Source organism: Dermacentor albipictus, chromosome 6 (assembly GCF_038994185.2).
Source record: "Dermacentor albipictus isolate Rhodes 1998 colony chromosome 6, USDA_Dalb.pri_finalv2, whole genome shotgun sequence".
NCBI classification, from domain to species: Eukaryota; Metazoa; Arthropoda; class Arachnida; order Ixodida; family Ixodidae; genus Dermacentor; species Dermacentor albipictus.
Window position 1 is genome coordinate 30832353 of NC_091826.1, and position 20301 is coordinate 30852653.

At 49.8% G+C, this 20301-nt stretch overlaps 1 long non-coding RNA gene across 2 annotated transcripts in view; it reads right to left on the minus strand.

Moving 5' to 3' along the window:
* Window positions 1–20301, minus strand: part of LOC135905145 (uncharacterized) — a 154023-nt gene that overhangs the window by 3421 nt on the left and 130301 nt on the right. The window lies entirely within an intron of this gene.

The following is a 20301-nucleotide window of genomic DNA, read 5'->3' on the forward strand; positions in this document are numbered from 1 at the left end:
AGACGGGCTGGGTGGGAATCGAACCAGGGTCTCCGGAGTGTGGGACGGAGACGCTACCACTGAGCCACGAGTACAACGCTTCAAAGCGGTACAAAAGCGCCTCTAGTGAATGCGGTGTTGCCTTAGAAACGCGCTGTTTCTAAGGCGTGCGTCTCTTGCTCAGGCGCACATTTCGTTGCCGCGCCGAACGCTGCTTTGCTCGACGCTCACCGCGTCCAATGCGGGGCGCGTAGTCGCTGCCCTGTAGCCCATTGTCTTACACCCCTTGGCGGGTCGACGGGAACGCTGTCGCGTTCCACTCTTGAAGGCGAAGAAGTAATGCATGAGTTGTTTCTTCGTCTAGCCGAACCAAATATAGCCAAGCAACAGCAGTTCACCAGGCTAAACAGTGGTTCAACAACTAAAATAAAGGCTAGTATGCTTCGCATCCTGGGCTTAACCTTACCTAAGCCACAGCCATTTTTTTTTTAGCTTTACAGGAACTTCAGAAATATATTAAGAGTAGGAGGATGTTGTTAGCCACGGACGGATTCTTTAGCCACGCAAGTCATGCCTGCAATGCCGGTAACGGCAAGGTCGTCGCGATAACGGCATGCCGTAATGTAAATGCATGTCACAAAGGCATGCCGGTAATGAGCAGGGGACTAGACACGCCAGGATCAAAGTGTGGCTCGAGTAGACTGCGATAAACGATGCCCGTATCTTGTAACGATCCATTTCAATTTTCGTCTGTCCATCGTTCCGAGTACAGCGGTTGATTCCAGCAGAACTTTTTGTTGGGCTAGTTGGTGCATATTACTGGAGTACTATAGCGCCAAACAGACGACACAAGAAGAAGAGACACGGACGAGCGCTACATCAGTTGTTAGTAAGCGCTCGTCCGTGTCTGTTATTCTTGTGTCGTCTGTTTGGCGCTATAGTACTTCAGTAATAGCGGTTGATCCCGGGCCGACAACGGTGGTGCGTTGACGTCCGGGCCAGACGGCGAAAGAATGGCGGACTAAATGGATCGTTACAAACTATTGATTCGGGGGATACGTCTTGTGGCGACCCGTGGCAATTTTCGTGCTTCTTTTCTTAACGTCTGTCGCGCTGCGTGCTCGATGCAGTCAATAACGGCGCGTGGCGGCGTTCAAGTCGGTGAGCAAAAAAATAGGAGAAAGAATCGGAAATGACAATGATGATGACAATTACAATGATGTTAAAATGAAAATAAGATAGACCGTTACAAAGAAATGCCGGACCAAGTGGCTAAAACTGATACGTCACCCACAATGGGGTGCTGGTTATATAGCCTACGTGTTTCTTGGGGTAAGTGTAAGTTTCGCCATTTCATCAGTCATAGTACGGTAGTAGATCTCGGGATCCGAAATTGTACACTTCGTTTGTGGGAGCTGGGGCTGCGGCTTATTTCGCCAACACAAACTCTTTTTTTTTTTTAAATCTCTGGCTCGTTGTGAAACCGAGGCTTAATCCCTGTAGTAGAGGGGGCATCGGGCCTCATGGCTTGGGGTGAGCAATAAGGGGGGGTATGGACAGTGCCTTCTTGCAACAGAACCTGCGAAGGCTCCCGCCTCCACCGCCTCCGGTATCGGAACTCCAGGTTCAGACAACTTCAAATTGCGCTGCAAATAATAACCAGATTTTCAATTAGATCTTGCGTACTGCGTCGCAAGGGACCACGGCGCCGTGTTGGCAAACCGTTTCGGCTTGGTTGAGGCCACGTCATGCCGACCTTCCGCATCGACTGCGACCACCCAGCCGTGGTAAAGAGTCGGTGTCGAAACCAAGAACCTTCTTGGGTTGCAAATGAAGCGCGCAGTTGGGCATTTCGTCATGTAGCACGCTTTCCAGTGTGTGCGCGAGCTCGTGCAGGAAGTCGGGCGGATAGCTAGCTCTCCCACGGCCATGTCCTCACTTTCCGTGTTTGTTCTTTTATAGTTCTTTAGTCGTTTCATCGCCTAACGGAGCTGCTCTCCGGTGCGCATTTCCTGGCTCCGTACGAAGGAAAAAAGGCCTGACCGTCACATTTCAGCTCACCGAGACTTCTTGGTGTAGGAGGAGCCTGGGGCAGATAAAAAATGTCGTGACATTTTTTTTTTCTCCACCAGTGTTTTGATTTATGACATTTGGACGGCTACGATTGTCCTTAGGAGTGTCGTGGTCCATATATCGTCTACCCACTCGCTCCGTAACGTGCACACTTAAAGGTAATAAAGTGAAATCAAATATCAGTGATAACTGAAATCAAGTCGAACTGCAGCAGCAGGTTTTCGAAATATACTTACACTCTCCTAAGGGTCCCAATGAAATGGCGTATGCAATTGTGACACCGTTCGATTTCTAATTCGTTGACCTCGCTGCGACACAACTTCAAAGCAGCTCGTCGTTCCGTCGAAATTCGCATTTGGGCTACGGCGATTGTCGTTCAGGTGTCGTGGACCGTTGCGATTTGAAAAGCCCGGACCAATCCTTCGGAACGGTACTTCCAATTTCCGAGGGAGTTACGGTAACATCACGCGCCACCTCAGAACGCCTGTCAAACCGCCGAACTGCATTGCTGTGAGCTTTTAACGTAACGAAATATAAGCGCCCGACCTCGAGTCCTTTACAGTGCGCATGCGCATACTCTCCTGTTCGTGTGCCTGCCAATGCGCCTAGGCTTCTGGCCAAGCTTCTAATTACTAATTATGGGGTTTTACGTGCCAAAACCACTTTCTGAGTATGAGGCACGCCGTAGTGGGGGACTCCGGAAATTTGGACCACCTGGGGTTCTTTAACGTGCACCTAAATCTAAGTACACGGGTGTTTTCCCATTTCGCCCCCATCGAAATGCGGCCGCCGTGGCCGGGATTCGATCCCGCGACCTCGTGCTTAGCAGCCCAACGCCATAGCCACTAAGCAACCACGGCGGGTTCTGGCCAAGCTTCTGTCGGAACCGCGAGGAGTGCAAAAGACACATCCACGCCAGCGACGGCTGTCACGGCCGGCGGACTGCTAGATGTGTCGTCACACGTCACAGACGGCCGAAGCACGCGCCGCTCTCCTATTGTAACATCTTGCGCACATCGTGATTCCAACAGCAGGCTGCCACATGTGGACCTATTGGCAGGCGCACGAACGCGGAAGGATGCGCGCATGCGCACTGTAAAGGTCTCGACGTCAGGCGCCAATTGCTTCGACAGAGGGCGCGCAAGAATGCGGTTTGGCACAGAGTTGACTGCATGCAGCTCTGCCTCAAAGGCAGCCACACACGTTGACTCAAGCTTGGCAGGCACTCGCCAGATCCCGCTGAATGTTGTGCCTTCGACTCGATGGCATCGCTATACACTACGTTTCCCTACCTACAGTTTATCGTTCCCCGGCCCTGGTATTCATCGGAACGCACGTATTTGTTTTAGTTATGCCACGATTTCATGTGCCTGGCGTCACGAAAAGCAAACTACGAAGGACTTGTCTAACTGCAGCGAAGAACCGCGTTTCGTAGTAGTAATAGTCACAAGCTTAACATTGCACACAGAATGTACAGGAACGTTTTCTGGATGCTTCTGCTAATTTTACAGCTTTCTATTGCTGTGGGACACTACCGGTCAGTGTGGTTGCGCTGATGTCGAAAAGAGTTAAGCAATGTACAGTTGGGTACAAAAGTTCGCAGTCCGCGGAGACAGCGAAAAGCGCTCGATTTCTCGGTGGCCTATGTATGCAAGGCGCGAACTGAGAAGAGTCATTTGGAGCTACGCGGGGAAGAACAGTAAGGCATCAGTCAACTTATTGCTGTGCACTATGATGCGACAGTTTTCGATGTTCTCGTGACCCTCACTGGCCACAAATTTCAGCCGTCGACTGTGACAGCACTGCACCTTGAAACGATGTTCCTGTGGCCCCCCTGTTCCTCTTCGGAGTTCCATCTTTTCAGTCAATTATACCTCATACATCGAAAGATCGGTTTGAAATCCGGGCCAGTTTGTACATACTTGAAGGAAAAATTCAGTAAAAAATACAAAGGACAAGAGGAGAGGTTCACACCACAACGACTGGATTGTGGTTGGCTAATGGCTTAAGATTGGCTTAAGTTGGTTGGCTTAAGATTGGCTAATGTTGCATAAATAGGAACTGTGTTGCTAGTACGAACAACTCCTGATATTTTCGCCAACAACCCTCTACAATGCACACGGCGCTGAAACGGGGGAATAAAAAGAAAAGAAAATTAGATAAGTAAATTGCCCAGTTGGACAAGCCTTTTGGACATTCAATAGGCACACCATAATTTAGACAACGCTCCAGAATTACGCATTCTTTCTGAAGAGGTTCTTTTCATGTTCTTGAGTCATTGCGCAAGACAACAGCAAAAAAAAAGGCCGACGTTCATTGAAACGATGCGTTCTACGAGGTCGCTCGTTCGTATATTGCCTTACTAGTAAAAAAAAAAAAGAAATCACACCATAGGAATAACGACTCAAGGGCACCAGTCTTTCTGTGAACCTCATGCGTGCGGGCGGAGACAGTTTTACGACCGTGCTCATAACGGGGACCATTCGTGGGGACGCGGAACTCTGCGAGGAGGCGCAGCGGACGCCAAAAGACGCCTACCCGTACGTGCTTCCGTGAAAACGATCCCATGAGGCAATGAATTCGACGCCAGATTATAGAGCTCGCCTAAAACGGTGCAGCATAGAGGAGGGCACGGGAGCCACACGTTGAGAAGACGGTGAGCTTTAGCACGCGGCAGAAAACGGTGCCGTGTTTGGGCTGCGGTTGCACACAACTTCAACGACAACGTGTTACACCTTTTCGGTGTGGTGTCGTAGAAACTTTCTCGTATTTCGCAACGTTCCTGCAACCAAATCCAATGCTAAAGACGCCGAAATTGTCGCTCAGCAATGTGTGACTCAGGATGCGTGCTCCAAGTCGCAAAGCCTCGCGAAACGTGTGCCAGTGATTCAGTCAACAGAGCAGCCTTTTCAATGTTACTTTTCGCTACTGACGAAACTAAACTCCTTTAGGCACACACAAATTGAGCAGTTTAGTTCTTTTTTTTTCCTAACATGCACACAGACCTTTACGCAGACCTGTAAAGATAACATTGAAGCGTGTGTTGTACGCTTCCATGGGGCGTCGTCTGCAGAGCTCGGTATTCTAGTCTGCCCTATTCGGGCATAGTCGTCTGCTTCCCGTTTTTAATAACAGACGACGTTTTAGATGCGGATGCGCGTGAGCAGTAGCATTAACACAGGGCACAGACGTTCGTCCCACTGGTTGCAGATTGAACGATTCCTGCAGTGGCATTTAGTGCACTGCACGGATTTTGTTCGACGCAGCAGTGGACCCGTTCTGTTCTGTCGCAACACGTAACGCCTCCGCGCTACGCACGTCCAGACGTCGTTTTATACGAGCGACGTCGCAAGAGTAAACAACATTCGTTTTGAAACAATGTATCGCAGTCGTCTGTGGCACGGAAGCGTGATTTGTAAGGCGGAAAAATGGTGCGCCGTCCTTGGAAGGAGATAGACATTAGTTGCCGTTATATCGCATGCGAATGGCGTATACATGGTTTTGTCTCCTTCTCGCAGTTGTGGGCTCTTGCGCATCAATACGCTTTCCCAGCCTTCCACGACGACGACGACCTTGATTAAGGCTGCAGTGCCTCAAAAAGAACGCAATCGACGAGGATCATTATAGTGGCAGGAAGGACAAACATCGCCTCGTCACTTACTCTGTACCGTGGGCTGTTTGTATGAACCGAGCACTCGTTAACCCAAATTTACTCGGCCGTTCCGCAAGAAAAACGACCACTCGCCTGGCCCAGTCAAGGGTTTTATGCACCCTTTTACTCGTGGCGTCGTTCTCCATTCTGACGCGGGTCTGGCGTCGTTCGCGGTTCTTTCATTTCCTTTATCCGCGACCCTTTATCACTGCTTTGTCGCTGCAACGACGATCCCATACTCTTGCAAGTTACATTTCAGCTATCACTTGTTACCGTTTCTGTCACGAGCCGCACATCGTCACTGGATCTTTCTTTTCCCCTTCCCGATTTTGTCGGGCCTCAAGGTAAAAACGGGTCGCTCTCTCTCTAGCATATATCTTTATATACGTGTAACTCAGAGAGATACAAGAAATGGCACGCAATTACGCTATACATCTCGTCGCGCCGACGTTCCCGATGACGTAGACGCCGGAACTGCGGCGAAGGAGGCACTGCGTCGGTAGCATTGCGCAAAGGGCGCCAGGGGGCTTCGCCTGTCGCAACCCGGGGAGCTCGTTTCGGCTTTTGTCGCGAAGGAATGCGAAGAGCAGGCGTTCTCTTTAGTGGCACTGAAATGTGGCGCGCGTGCATAACTTACGACGGGCAAACTGGGTGGCGCACTTACCACCGATTTCGGCAGCACAATCTCTAGCGTAGACGATTTCGGAACTATAGCGTTTTCCAAGCGAACCCAAATGCATTACGTGCGCGAAGAAATGGCGTTCTCCTCACCGCGCATGCTCAGTGCGGTATTTGGTTTCTGTGGCCCTACGCACGGCTGTATGTTGCTTCACGTAATTTGGCGAGTTTAGCGTACAATGTTTAGCGTAGACGATTCCGGAACTATAGCGTTTTCCAAGCGAACCCAAATGCATTACGCACGCGAAGAAATGGCGTCGTGCTCACCGCGCATGCTCCGTGCGTTATTTGGCTTCTGTGGCCCTACGCAAGGCTGTATGTTGCTTCGCGTTATCTGGCGAGTTTAGCGTACGCAATGTTTATACGTACACTCTAAGCCAAAAAGGACTAAAACGGGTATGGCTGTTAGTCTCTTGGGGGACTAAATGACCTGCCACAGATTTTGAACCAATTTTGGACTAACTGCGGGAGCAAATGCAGCGGCCTAACTGGGGGAGCAACTACTGCAGACTAAAAGTGAGGGCAACTTTTAGTCCCTCCCAGTTAGTCCCTAGAGGATCAACGGTTAGTCTGTTAAGGTTAGTCCACAGGGAGTAACTGTAGGAGCAACTTTTAGTCCTTCCCAGTTAGTCCCTAGAGGACCAACGGTTAGTCTGTTCAGGTTAGTCCACAGGGAGTAACTGCAGGAGCAACTTTTAGTCCTTCCCAGTTAGTCCGAAATCACTTTTCCAATGATTCCAGGTTGCCATAGCTTTTCAAGCAAAAACAATGATCGAACTCAAGTAACCCATGTTTATTTTTGATTACATATTGCCACCATCATCTTGAGCCACAATTAACAAAACAAAAAAAGGAATACTAGCATACAAATGCCAAGTCCTTGGTATACAGTAATGACATATAAATACAGAAGATAAAAAAAATTGACTGAAAATATGCAGCAGTTCAAACAAAATAAAACAACTCCAAAGTATACAGCAGATGAAAGGTGTCATAGCCAGAGTAAAATCATGAAAATAAAATTAAGTCAGGAGCAGTCAGTCAAATATAATCTTAACCCCTGAATGCAGAGATCTAACTTGGCTCGAACTTGACTTCAGGCAGTCTCAAGACAGCTTCGCCGCGCGTCGTAAATCGTGCTTGATCTTGCGGACGACTTGGGAACGACTTGGCTGCGTCGAAGTCCGCTCAAGTTTGAAGTCTGCTCCCGGGCTAGCTTGAAACTGACTTCGTGTGTTATTCCAACATGGCAGCCTCCCGAACGGACGTCGCGCGGAGGTTAGCTGCTTTCGAGTTTGCTTGCTACGCCATGGATACAGCATTTTCAGAGGCGCAGCCCTTGCCGAAAATTCCGCGACCCACCCTACGTGACCAAGGGAATTCGATGGAGCTGTACGACGACGAACAATTCCTCGGTCGCTACAGATTCACGAAGAACGCCGTGCGACTTCTCGCTATGTTGCCTGTCCGGGTAAGCGGGGACAACAGAGGACCGACTGTGTGCCTACGTGTGTTTTACGGCGCTGGCACGTTTCAAACAGTCACCGGAGGTCCGGTCCGCATTCCTCAGTCAACAGTGTGCCGCGCAGTTGGAAAGGTGACTCTGCTCATCGCGAAGCACCCGCGCCCGATGCTGGTGCGCTTCCCGCAGTCGCGGAAAGATTGATTGCGAGCGTATTTTCTCATCTCCTGTGACTACACATAATAAAAAGTAGCCCAAATAAGTCAGTCATGCAGAACATGTGCGCTTACCAGTTTTGTGGCGCTTTCCCTTTTCTTCCGCAGCTTCCTCTTTCCGCTTTTGCTTCAGGTTGGTCCAGCATTTTTTCAGTTGCAGGTGATCGCGCCGCGTAATCCCGTGGTTGGCATTCTAATGTTTTGCTATTTCTTTCCATGTCTGATTCTTCTTGGTCAACGACGCGACATCAGTTTTCTTGCATTCCATAATATGCTTGTAGCCGTTCAGGAGTGTCGTCGGCAGGCTCTTTTCGTCTTCTTTAAAACGGGCTGCCGTGTTGCGTTGCGGTGCATTCTCTTGGGAGGAGACCGTACGTGAGTGCGACATTTCAGCGTCAAAGCCTGTTGACAGAACAGCAATTTCGTACCAAATGCGGCGCGCGGCCGTCGCGCGAGCCCCACAACTTGTTTTCCTAACAGACGACACTTCCCTAGCAGACGACACGCACTGCCAATTTGCGATGTCTACGACGGTGCCGCACTCTCCCTCTCGTTGTTCTCGACAAACCCTCCATGCGAAGCAGACAAATCGTTTGCACGTGTCATTTTATTTATTTATTTTGTTTTCTATCGGGTGTTGTCACCCATATGGGTCCGGGCAGGGGACTCAACGGCGCTCGGTACTCTTCGTTCGCAGCACATGTTGCAGTTTTTTTTTCTTGTTTGTGACTCCGGCCTAGTGCGTTCGAATAGGTCGGCCCAGACGGCGCATGAACGCCTTGCGGCAATCGAGAACAAAAGCCGAGAAAGAAACGACAGACGAACAGACGGGGGCACGATCGGCAGACGCTGCCTCAGGACATCGAGACGACGGAAGAGTGCGCGCGCGCCCGCCGGGACAAAGGGGGCCGGCGTCGGACAAAGGGGGCCGCCGCCGGCAGAGAGGAACACGTACGCACCTTCAGACGCCCCGATGTGGTCTCCCCGGGACCCGACTTGCGCGCGCTTACCCGGAGTGCACGCAAGCAGGACCCGATTCCCGCCAAAATGTTAGCCAATGGCGAAAGCCTGTTGACCTTCGTGTGGGCGGGATGACAGCAGAGCGACAGTGTTTTATGACCCGCTGCCACCCCGTCCAGCCAGGGAGGAGAGTACGCTAAGGGCCCGTACATGGTCGCTCCGCCCGTCCGTTCCGCCCTCGTCCGGTCGCGAGCGGAAGCCCGAAAGGCGGAAGGTGTCGCAAAATTCGATGCACGCTCAATCCGCACGAGCGGAACGCACGCGCACTCCTATTGGGCGACGCGGCCTGTTGACAGCTGGCAACCGTTCGGCAGAGCAAAGGTGTTCAAGGTTGGCAACGACCTTTGACAGCAGACGACACTGGCATATTTTTGCAGATGTGATTTCAATTTTCCGCGTTCCGGCGAAAATGCGACTCTAGGCTGCCACATTCTGTTCTGCAGCCGTATGTGTTGCATTGGCACCGTCATCCTTCTTCGAAACATTGCACAGTCGTCTTATCTGCGCCACCTTTTACAGATGTATTGCAATCGCATCACGTCGCAGCACGCGACGTATTCTCGGATGATTACTTTCAGTCCACGCTGCCTTGGCTGGTTGAACAACACCTCTCTAATTATCCAACGTGATCCGTTCTGCGACACGCGAAACTGATATTGTCGCCGGAAGCGCGGTGGCGCGGTTTCTATAGTGTTAGTGACAGCTTGCAAGAATACAGAACACACGCACATCTGTCGCGGAATGCATTTGCGTAGGTCGCCAAGACGCACATTTCTACCACTGAGCACGCGTGTGAGGCCCCGAGTACAGCTTGCTGATACGCTTGCTCGTGCTTTTTTTTTTCACTCTGCCAATTTTAAGAGGGTGCTTAAAGCAGTTGGATGCATGGAATGCCTTTTCCTTAAATGATATGCTCAGCGATGACTGAAGTTCTCACCGTGTGCAGAAAAAGTTGTGCATGAGTGGTTAACTTCATGCAGCAAGGAATTGAAGGTTAAGCAGTGAGTGTACAATTCATTATGACTGGCTTAAAGCAATGTGTATGTATTGCGGTGACCTTATGCAGATATATGCATACTCATGAGATATGTTTCCAAGGGGAGTACTTATTTGAAAGCATATAATTTAAATTGCTGATAAGAAAACTTATTTTGAGTGAAATCAAACAATTGCATTCTTTCTTGCCAGCCTGGCTACCCAATATGTTGCCACCTTACTACGCCTGAACTATACGGTGCCATTGGACAATGCTGTATCCCTGCAGGCACGCTAGAACAGCTTGGATATGCACAAACAATCCTTTACATCGCACTTAAATTAAGGTGGTGTAGATTTGCTGTCACAATGTGCTTGTAAGCATAACTGCCGAGCATTCAAAAAAGTGTTTGAAATGTAAGGGTGGATGCTCAGGTTTGCAGGTGTGACATTTTACATTTATAGTGCAAGGACACACCGATGAACAGGAAGGATACCACACAAATCCTCGTGTTGTGACCTTGCAGTCACAATGCAAGTAGTTTTCAGTGGTGTTTAGCTATAAACATGTGAAGCAATCTGTAAATTCAAAACTGTATTAAGTAAACTGAGACACCATGAAAAGCAACATAACACTACGGTGTACACATTTTTTGTCACATCAGCTCTTTGTGGTGAAGGTCAAATATGTATACAAGCTATTTGTAGGAAGTAGGAAGCCTATCCAATATAAACAAGAAACTTGCAGGCAAGGTAATCACAACAAAGCAGCTGAGACGTTGGTACTATTCTACTTGTGCTTGTACTTCTACTATGCGCTGCTGGATGGTTGCGACTGATATGCTCGCGAAGGTTTGGGTCATTCACATTTTAAGGGATGAGTAACTGTTACATATGTAAATCATCCTCCTCTGCATGCAGCCGCTGTGGCTGGCAGTCGATGCCGTAGCCTCATGCTTAGCAGCCCAACACCACAACCACTAAGCAATCACGGCGGGTAACTGCTCCTCAGGTTGTGCAATCTGTGTGGCTGTATCAAAGCACTGATGTAACACGTGTTTCAGTGGGGTCTAACTACCGCACAGAAGTTGTGGTGCAGCACTTCCTAATGGCAACATGTGTTGCAGCTGGGATACAAAGAGTTGAGCCTTTGTATCCGATGAGCATACAGTAACTGGAAACTTTGTTTCCACTTCTAAAAATTTTTGAGTATGTTCTAAATGACATGAGCCCATGTTGTAATGATATTTTAATTTTTAAAATAGCTGTACACGTTTGTGTACATCAAGTACACCATGAAATAACAGTCATCGGGGTATGCTTGAAAGGCACCTTCAGCATCTGCACTTCAAACCGCAGCCATGTCATAGCCATTGTAGGTGAAACAGCAGTAGTCAACGCGAAATTGACCGCCACTTTAGCAGTTTGCATGCAAACACACATTCATGTGGTGGCATTGTTTATTTTGGTTACCTGGCCCAGGCAAGTAATGTGAATAAGAGAACAATTATGAAACATCATTAGCTTAGTGAGGCCCAAAATACTAATTCGGGTAACTATTAATAGCAGTAGTCGAGGGCACGCTTGAAAGGCATCATTAGCAGTCTGCACGTCAAAGCGCAGTCAAGTCGTCGCCACTGTTGGTGAAACAACAGCACTCAATGCGAAAATGACAGCCACTGTTGGCAGCTTGCATGCAAATACACATTCATGTGGTGGCATTGTTTATTTTGGTTACCTGGCCCAGGCAAGTAATGTGAATAGGAGAACAATTATCAAACATCATTACCTTAGTTAGGCGCAAAATACTCAGTCGGGCAGCTATTAATAGCAGTAGTCGAGGGCACGCTTGAAAGGCACCATTAGCAGTCTGCACGTCAAAGCGCAGTCAAGTCGTCGCCACTGTTTGTGAAACGGCAGCACTCAATGAGAAAATGACAGCCACTGTTGGCAGCTTGCATGCAAACACACATTCATGTGGTGGCATTGTTTAATTTGGTTACCTGGCCCAGGCAAGTAATGCGAACAGGAGAACAATTATCAAACATCATTAGCTTAGTTAGGCCCAAAATACTCAGTCGGGTAACTATTCATAGCAGTAGTCGAGGGCACGCTTGAAAGGCACCATTAGCAGTCTGCACGTCAAAGCGCAGTCAAGTCGTCGCCACTGTTTGTGAAACGGCAGCACTCAATGAGAAAATGACAGCCACTGTTGGCAGCTTGCATGCAAATACACATTCATGTGGTGGCATTGTTTATTTTGGTTACCTGGCCCAGGCAAGTAATGTGAATAGGAGAACAATTATCAAACATCATTAGCTTAGTTAGGCGCAAAATACTCAGTCGGGCAGCTATTAATAGCAGTAGTCGAGGGCACGCTTGAAATGCACCATTAGCAGTCTGCACGTCAAATCACAGTCATGTCGCAGCCATTGTTGTATTTGTTTATCTCACGGCAAGTAACGCCAATGTAAGCACAATTATTCACCCTGAATAGCTTTGCTAGCATTGTTTGTACTAAAAAATTCTGAGTGAAGTTGAATGTGTTTTATTGAGGCAATTATTTAATTCACAAGCCATCGGCATAGTGATCGACGGCCAGGTTCAAACAATGACATTTGTGAGGTAATAAATGGTGAAAGTTGCAAAAGCTATCAGTGCACTGCTTTGCTGGGCTCCATTTACTGAAAAATTTTTTTGCAACGACAAAAGCATCAGACAGGAAATGACACCCCACTGCACAGTGTTATTCGTGTTGAACTTTTTTGCCATCATATGTGATTGGCAGCGAAACCATCCGTTTACTAAGACTGATTGCATGAAAAATGCAACAGCATAGCAAGGTGTAGTTTCACAATATGGCACCCTTTCATGTGCACTTCTGACGAGCTGCCACATGCACTGATGCATAAACATGAACTGAGGTAAGAGGCTAAGTTGCTGTGCAACCCCCATGACGCTTTTAAGAAAATCTATCTCTAAACCTTTCTGTTTTCATAGGCGATGAAAATCTGTTTTGAGCAAGTTGGTTAATCACACTGCAGCAACAACACAAGAAGCAAGGACAGAAAACACAGCGAGTAGGCAGACTGAGAAGACGAGGTAGACCAGTGAGAAAGGTTTTAATGAGATGGAAGAGGCCTGCCCTGCCGTGTACATGAGTTAGTGCTTTGAATGAGATTGGTTTATGAAAATGTGTAATGACTTTCCTGAAAGAAAACTAGCAAAAGCAAATGCTAATATAATATAAAAGGACAGAAATAATGGTAAGCGCAAGCACGCATGGAAACAGGCACGTATTCACACACAAATGCGAGAACTAAGAAGAACTCCAACGTAAAGAAATCTGGGAAATAGAAAAAAAATTGACAAACGCAAGAAAACATACATTTACAAACAGACGCGGGTCGAGGTATTATAGGAACGGGTTCACAAGCTGCTGTGCTTACCTTCTCATATGTTTTCTTTTTTAACCGTTCTCTTAATACTGTCTCGGGAAATTTTAATTGCATTCATGACATTAGTGCTCTCAGGCGCGTCCACATTTCACGACAGCGCTGAACGTCTTGACGTATGCAATTATAATGTTGTTCCCTAATTTCCCCCCACCGATAGAAGCATCTTTAACCGTGCAGTAACAACTTTTGAAACAAGCGATAGATGTACGAAGCAGAAAAGGCCGGTGTGATAGGGCTTCTCTATGGGGCTACTACATAAGAAAACGCAATCGGCAACACTTATGCTCAGCTCAGTTCTGAGCACACGAACATCGCGTAGTACGACCACTTCTACACCCAGTAACGCTGCAACACATCGCACATATATATCACGATTTGTAGCTCGCAAACGCACTTCATAACGGCAAGAGCACAGCTCGAACGTCGCGATCACCACGGCGCATCGCAGCCGGCAAAACGGCTCATACGCAGTATAGCACACGCAGAATGGCAGCGATAACTAGGCGATAAAAACTTATCGCTACTGATCGTATCGTTACTTTTGGTAAGTTGCGAAGGGCTGGCGTTCACCACACCGCGGCAACGATCGGCATACACAAGAGCAGAAACCAAACGTGTACGCTGGGTGCGCCAATCGGACGCTACTTATTTCAACACGCCTTGAACAGGTGTGCTGCTCAGAATGCACGTGTATGTGATGGAGTTCTCGTCTGCGACGCACACGCGAAGCATGGCACAAGAAATCACGAAGTCGACGGCTTGAAATATTTCCTCCGACGCTCTCGTAAACACAACACACACTTCCTGCGCTCCGTCTGTTTCTGTTGGCGATCGCACGCACTGATGAGGTCTGGAAGCGTACACCGGCTTGCTTCTTCCGATGACTATCTCCGTGGGTGCCACATATCTCTGGTAAAAATCACAAACAGGAGAAAAAAATAGACTGTTTCTGACGCGGCTGTAGCCTAGGCCTTGCGTCCCTGCTTCGCTTCGCTTCGAGCACGCGCCATGTTTGCTGTGACGACAGCCAAACCGTCCGCCTCGGACCAGCCAATGAGAGACGAGCAGGCGGCCGGACGGGAAACTTGCGTCCGCTCCTCGCTCACCAGTAGAGAGCTATCCGCACGCGACCGGGCGAGGGCGGAACGGACGTGCGGAGCGACCATGTACGGGCCCTAAAGACTGCCTTGTCGAACGTGGCCGCACCCGTGGCTTCCGCTTCAGCGCAAATTCTCGCAAAAGCTATGCTCTCGCTACAGCTTTGATCACCACGAACTGTTGAAATGAGCTTTCGCTTCCTCTAAACTTACCGGAGACGCTGGTTACAAGCGCACATTTGGCGTCCTATGTCTGAGATCATTCGGCCATTCTGGCAAACGTAGGCCGGTTGAGACGCGTTGGCATGGAAACTACAGAGTGGCTGCTAGTCCATATATATATATATATATATATATATATATATATATATATATATATATATATATATATATTGTGGGAATGCGCGACCCTCGCGCCTCCCCTGATGTTTTCCCGCATAGCCCCGTCTCCGTGCGGCGTCGCCGCGTGGGCCGCGGCGTTGGAGTGGTACAAGCGCGGTGCGAGAGATGGCGTGAGCGTCGCGCCGCTGCGGAGGTTACTTGGGCGCCGAAAGGAAAGCGCTTGCTCTCTTGGGTTCCAGACGGCCAGCGGGAGAGACGTGCCGTCCCGCACGTGGAGCGACCCTCTTTCCCGGCGGGTCGCCGAAGCAGCGGGGACATCCCGCGTGCTCGGCGACCGATGCATCTGCGAGACCGCCTCGCGTGGCCGCCTTCGAACGCGCCACGATTCGCGTGACTATACACGCGAACGACCAGGCGTTGGGATCCAGCATGGAGCGAACATATTCGCTCACGAGGACGCGGTGAGTCGGACTTCTAGATTTGTCGCGCGCCTATCGGCATGTTTTGTCGATAGCAACTCGGCTAGCAGGCATTGATCTATGAAAGGTGCAATAAATGCCCTTGTGATTGTTTGCACTAGTGTGTTGTCGTTCCTTTGTCCCAAGAGTACGGTGTGAGAATCCCACATCAGACCCCACATCTGGCTGCCCAACGTGGACCTCTTGGGGCATGGGACGATAATTTTAAGTGTTGCTTCGTTCGAGACCTTTGTTGAACCGAAGCGTAAGCCTAGCGTGGATTTTGATCGCTAGCGTCAGCGGCGTGCTTTCTTGAGCGAGGCGGCGGTGGCTGTAGTGTGTTTGAACATGTCAACACGCTAAGCCTTTTCGCAAGTGTTTTTTTTAATGGCATTCGTTGGTACGAGAGCCACGTGGTCTGCATCCTGGGAGAGCGAGGCTGAGCGCCCGCGGAGCAGTGGCAAGCCTGAAGCGAGTGAGTACGGAAGCCTCGTGGGTGGTCCGAATTTCCTATGTAAATATGTAAATAGCTTCTTCTATCTCTTTGACTCTGATGAAGTCGCGGCTCTGGGAGCCGGGTGGCCGCGGGCCACGGGTGCCACGACGGGCTGACTGGTATTGCGGCCTGGCACCGGGCGCTCCGACACCGTCTGGGACGGTGGGCGCCGTCAACTCGGATGCTGTGTGCACCGAGCGGAGTAGGACCACCTCGCAGAGCTGACGTCTCCTCGCGGCTGCCTGTTTTGCGCCCATTTTGGGTGTTGTTTTTGGATGCCGGTTGTTGTCTGAGAGCGACGCTTTAGGCCTAAGGCTTTACGAAGCTGCCTGTCGCACGTGGAGGGACACAACCCGGTGGACCGTGGCGTTGAGGTGTTGCACCTTGCTTACCTCATTCTAGTTAGCCTCGCACGAATTGAAATTACTCGTTCGACTCAAGAAAGCGAGCTTCGTTCACGTGAACTTAGCATCTGAGTATAGCTGCCCGATCTTTAGCTAGCCGAGTTGAACATCGTACCACGTGGGCGATGCGCATGCAGAATTCCTCTCCCTTGCACTACTTTAGTGTTTGCCGAGTGTGTTGAGTTTACGCAGTGTGATTGGAGTCACCCCTGGCTTGCTGTCACCTGGACATCGCCTGCGCTGCTGCCCCGGACTACGATCGAGCCACCCCGGGCGATGGTGATGCTGTGGCCAGTTCGCCGCGGCGACTTCGGCGGCCTCCTGTATCCAGCTCGCAACCCTCGGCGGCGGACAAAAGAGCCGGCGGTCACCGACAGCTACTGCGGCTCCCGCCAGCAGGGCGAGTCGGCGCGAGCGACGCTTGCTCGTACCGACTACTGCGTCGTCGTCTCCGGAGTCCTGGCCTGGCATCGTGCCGTCGAGTCTACAAAGCTGCTGCTGTGACCGGCGGACGCCAGCGGTGCACCCAAGGACAGTCGGCTCGCATGTTATGGACCGCGTGTAGACCTTTCTTCGGCGCGACCGCTGTTGTACTACCTTGTTCGCGAAGAAAAAAATGTTAGACCGTGTCACATGTTTCGCCGGAATAAGAAGTGATTTAAGGTTGGGGGGATGTGGGAATGCGCGACCCTCGCGCCTCCCCTGATGTTTTCCCGCATAGCCCCGTCTCCGTGCGGCGTCGCCGCGTGGGCCGCGGCGTTGGAGTGGTACAAGCGCGGTGCGAGAGATGGCGTGAGCGTCGCGCCGCTGCGGAGGTTACTTGGGCGCCGAAAGGAAAGCGCTTGCTCTCTTGGGTTCCAGACGGCCAGCGGGAGAGACGTGCCGTCCCGCACGTGGAGCGACCCTCTTTCCCGGCGGGTCGCCGAAGCAGCGGGGACATCCCGCGTGCTCGGCGACCGATGCATCTGCGAGACCGCCTCGCGTGGCCGCCTTCGAACGCGCCACGATTCGCGTGACTATACACGCGAACGACCAGGCGTTGGGATCCAGCATGGAGCGAACATATTCGCTCACGAGGACGCGGTGAGTCGGACTTCTAGATTTGTCGCGCGCCTATCGGCATGTTTTGTCGATAGCAACTCGGCTAGCAGGCATTGATCTATGAAAGGTGCAATAAATGCCCTTGTGATTGTTTGCACTAGTGTGTTGTCGTTCCTTTGTCCCAAGAGTACGGTGTGAGAATCCCACATCAGACCCCACAATATATATATATATATATATATATATATATATATATATATATATATATATATATATATATATATATATAGTTTTTTTTGCTTAGGAATGACTGGCACAAGGCACCAGGTGGGCGTACTCTCTTTCAGTGGCTTTACGCTTACATAAAGGTACGATGGGAAATGCACTTTAACGTCCGTCAAGGATTGTTGTTTATTTATTTAAAGATACCTTAAAAATTTAAAAATAAATTATGGGGTTTTACGTGCCAAAACCACTTTCTGATTATGAGGCATGCCGTAGTGGGGTACTCCGGAAATTTCGACCACCTGGGGTTCTTTAACGTGCACCTAAATCTAAGTACACGGGTGTTTTCGCATTTCGCCCCCATCGAAATGCGGCCGCCGTGGCCGGGATTCGATCCCGCGACCTCGTGCGCAGCAGCCCAACACCATAGCCACTGAGCAACCACGGCTGGTTTAAAGATACCTTACAGACCCCTAGAGGAATCGTATGATGGGGAAAAGCACACTCAAAGATTATATATAACACGCAATAATTAGAATACATATGCGAATACATATACAAAAGATACAGGGTAAGAAAGGCGCGAACATACATTAATGTGGTGTTACAACTGTGCGATGGACAAGCCGAATGCTTTTGAATGCGACAGGTCACTGAAGAATAAAACTTCACGCAGTGAAATATAACCAATACAATTACAGACCGAACGGGACATTATTAGGCTTTCACAAAACAGTGCTTAACGGATAGTTGCGCGTTAATAACGGGAAGGGGGATAACAAGAATAGTGGCTTAGGTTACTTAGAGTTTGAAAAATGCGTTGTTAGAAGCCAGAAATGTTCTTGGTCACTCCCATAGGCGTTCGGAAGGTCGTTCCTTATGGCACACACACACACATACGCATATATATATACATATATATATATATGCGTGTGTGTGTGTGTGTGTGTGTGTGTGTGTGTGTGTGTGTGTGTGTGTGTGTGTGTGTGTGTGTGGCACACACTTATGCGCGTAGTTGTGTACGAGAAGCGAGTCTCTCGGTCCCAAACACGCGCGCAGATCGCTACGCACACGGCTTGCTGCTGCACGCGTAATTTGCGTAGGAGAACCAAGGCCGTTGCATTTCAAGTACAGGCAAGTCGTCGGTTGTCACTCCATCTACCAGCTGTTTTTGGGCGGCATCGTATAGGCTTTCCTCCGAGTGGCTCTTTGTGCAACCTTGCTCTTTTCTCCATTTTACGGCGTTGTTTCCAGCTGTTGCTATGCCCGCTGCGCGAGCAGCGACAACCGGGTTTATTTCTCCGTCTTTCGCTTCTTCATTCCTCGTTTGTTTTTTGTTTCTTCGTACTCCTCTCCGCACGCGGCTTCCACTAGTGACAACATGACCCTGGCAGCGGGCTGCCGGCAGATACAGCGCCGCTGCAAAGGAGTACCGAATAGGAGCGCCACCTAGCGTGTAGGGACGGGGATGGTGAGGAGGCATGGCGGTGAGCGATCCATTTCTGCTTTTCGATGCGCCACCTAGCGTGGGGGGGGGGGGGGTGGAGAATGAGGCGGGATACGTTTTCTGCTTTCCGATGCCGCCCTCGCAACCTTCCGCCGCCTTCCCTCTCCACTGTCACGGTCAAGGCAGCACAACGTTCATCTTCGCCCTTTCCCGCCACTCGCACACGCACACACACACACAAACACACGCGCACGCAGACACGCTTGGCGCCTCCCGCCTCGCAATCCGCCCGCAGGTTTGATGATATACGTACCATGTAACTCCTGCTGCGCAACATATGACGCTGCGCCTGACCCTGAGTCGGGTGCGAGCGCTTTTTTTTTTTTCAGCCTCCGTACGGGGGAGTCCGTTGGCGCGGTATTTTCTGGCGGACAGGTAATAGAGTGAGCATTGTGTACCGTGCGGGCAGATTAGGCAGGTCGATGCACGCGGAAACGCTGTCTCGAAGTGAGCGCCGCGTTTGTGTTAATTTGCCCGAGCGGAAAGCTGGGTCAGTTCCTTCGACCGAAATAGACACTTAAAAAGAAAAAAATAATAATAATTTGTGCTACGTTAGCAATTTCGAGCAACATTTGCTCAATAATTTGAGCAAATGACCCTTCTAGAAGACGAGAAGAAAAAAAGAAAGAAAGCCAGTTTTACCTTGAGAACAGCCTTGGTAAGCCAGGAGACGCGCGAGAAACGAAATACTGGCGTCGACGACACCTTGAAGTTCCCGGACCAGCTTCCCGGCCACGACGTCACAGATATCGACGACGTCCGCGTGCTAGGGCCCAGCTAACTCTTTTTCGGTAATAAAGGACCCCATTCGGTCCTAACGGATTCAAAGTTTTCGACAACATTTACTGAGCAGCATTATTACGAAACAATTCACATTCCATACATGACGTCACACTGACGAAGCGGCGTGGCTGGTTCGGCGCGCACTTGAGAACATGAAACTTTGACCTTCATTTCCTATCTTTAATAATAGACCCATCATCGCAAGATTGACGAAAGTAGAGTTTTTCAAAGAATGCGTTCCTCCTCCTCACTACCCCTAAAGAAAGAAACAAAGAAAGAAGGAAGGAAAGAAAAGAAAAGAAAGGAAAAGAAAACAATGTGTACTGATCAACGTTGCGATCTTACTCCTAAAGAGTGAGGGTGTCAGCCAAGTGACAATCCGAGCACTCTTTATACACCTAAAAAGGTGTTAGCTAGTGCGCTACACTGTAAACGA